Genomic DNA, 2828 nt, shown 5'->3' on the forward strand with positions numbered 1-2828 from the left:
AAAATAAAATCAATAAATCTAAAAAAATTTTACATATCTTTATTATTATTAATATAATAAATACATAAATATCCTACACCTACCTAATATTCTTTCTCATAAAAATTATTGTTACCCAATTTTATTAATAAAAATATTTTATAAATTTTAAATAATTTTTATTATCCATATAAATTTATTTTAAACTTATTTATTTAAAACTTAAATATATTTTTTATTGATTAATTAAATATATTATTTAAAACCTAAATTTTACCCACCCCTCTTATTCTTCTAAATTAAATATTTTTTTTAATTACATAAATTCCATACCTCTAAAATAAAATTAACTTTCTAAAATATTACCTTACATCTTAAATACTAATATTAACTTTAATAATAAATAAAATATTAATTTTACTAAATCATAGAATTGAATCCCTATATTATATAAAATACACTTATATAATTTATTTTTTTACCTATATAAAAACTTTAACATAAATATTTACCTATAAATTATATTATATATTTATAAATAATTAATAATAACTAAATTTATTTAATCTCAATACCACAATAATCATAAATAAATTATTTTATACTTTTAAATTATAATCAAATTTTTAATTGTATGCCTACTATATAAAACTAAATATTACTGTAACAATTATAGCCCCACTATTTATATATACACATACTAATGACATGCCTGAACAAAGGATTATTTTGATGAAATAAATTATGTATACTAAAATATACTTTCATTATCATTCAACTTACCTACAAATAATCTATACTATATTAATGATTAATAAATATTATATTTGACAAAATTAAACTATCTCCTAAAACTTCAAAAATTTTTATGCACCATACACTAAAATATAACTATCTTATTTAATACTTCAAATAAAATCTTTCCTATTTTTTACTGTTTATTATCAATCATTATTCTCTAAATAAACTTAAATTATAAATTACATAAAAATTAAATTCTTAAATATTAATTTTTTAAATTAAAAAATTAATCCAATTTATTTTTAAATCTATAATAAAATTTAAATTATAATTTAAATAACTTTAATTATCTAATATTATTTTCAAAGAAATTTTATCAATTATCATTTTTATTAATATAATTATTTTTTCATACGTATCATTATTTATCAATGATCTTTTAGTTATCTGATTTTTTTTAGAAATTTCAAATTTCCTATTCATCTTCCTTCTTAATATATATATAAATAATAAAAAAATTATCTTTTTATTTTTTCTTATTCAAATTATTTCCTCATTTCTAATAATTTTATCAATTATTTTAAATAATTTTATAATAACTAGCAACTACACCTTCTATATTATTCTTATTGCCTTAATGATTAAACTTAACATTACTCCTTTCCATTTCTGATTGCCTTTAATTTCCAGATTTTTACCATGAAATATATTTATAGTTCTTCTAACCTTACAAAAAATTATTCCCTTTTATATAATATTTTTAATTAAAATTAATAATTTTTTAATTATTTACTTAATTTTAATTCTTTCCTCTATTATCCCCCCTTTATTTTGCATTAACGTAAACAACCTTAAAATAATTATAGTCTATTCATCAATCAACCAATCCAGATGAATAATCCTAATAATTTGTACAAAAATTTTATTCTGACTTATATATTTCACTTTTTATTCTATTAGTCTCATATCTTTAATTTTTACTTTTAATTTATTTAAAAAATCTAAAAACTTTTCTATTAAATCTTCAAATAATAATTTAAATTTAAACTTAATATTTCTATTCATATTATTTAACATAGCAGGACTTCCACCATTCTCTATACTTTTTATAAAATGATACTCAATTATTTTTTATTTATAAAATTAAACAAATTATTTACAATTATAATACTAATAATATTTAGATCTTTATTTATACTTTTTATTTATAGTAATATACTTTATTATTCGCTATTTTTATTTAAACTTGAATCAAAATTAATCAAACCAATTTTTATTAAAAACAAAAATATCACCTACCTTTACTTTATTTTACCAATATCTATATCAATAATTATAATTATAATTTATATATAATAAAAAGATTTTAAGTTATAAAACTCAAACTCTAAACCTTCAAAGTTTAAAAAATAATTTTGTTATAAATCTTATAATACCAATTTAAATCTTTTTAGATTAAATTTAATTATTTATTATATTAATTAATATTATTAATAATATTAGTATTTTATAATACAATTTATAATTAGTATCCTTATTTTATTTATTCCCTATAATAAATACATACATTTAATATATTTATATATATATATATATACGAGGGCGGTCTGATAAGTACTTAGCCTACAAAAGAAAATCGAAAATTTTGGAAAAGTGGCGATTTATTTCTCAACATAGTCTCCTTTTAGCTCGATACACTTGACCCAGCGATGCTCCAACTTCTTTAACCCGTCTGAAAAATACGTTTTCTCGAGGTTTGCAAAGTAGGCCTCCGTGGCGGCGATGACCTCCTCATTCGACTCAAATTTCTGTCCGGTGAGTGATTTTTTCAAGTTTGGAAACAAAAAGAAGTCGCACGGAGCCAAATCTGGAGAATGGTGGATGGGGCAGCAGTTCGTAGCCCAATTCGACCAATTTCGATTTCCCTTCCAAAAACAAGAATCGAATCACCGACCGATATTGCTCTTTTTCCATTTTTCTAAAATCCGCGGACACGCCCGCTTCCACACGCGGTCAAAACAAAACTACAAGTCCGATTCGGCTGAAATTTTGACAGTAGCCGTCTACGAGAATGTACTACACGATAGTAAATTTCTCTTGAGATAGTG

This window comes from Trachymyrmex septentrionalis, unplaced genomic scaffold, assembly GCF_001594115.1.
Source record: "Trachymyrmex septentrionalis isolate Tsep2-gDNA-1 unplaced genomic scaffold, Tsep1.0 scaffold862, whole genome shotgun sequence".
Taxonomy (NCBI): Eukaryota; Metazoa; Arthropoda; class Insecta; order Hymenoptera; family Formicidae; genus Trachymyrmex; species Trachymyrmex septentrionalis.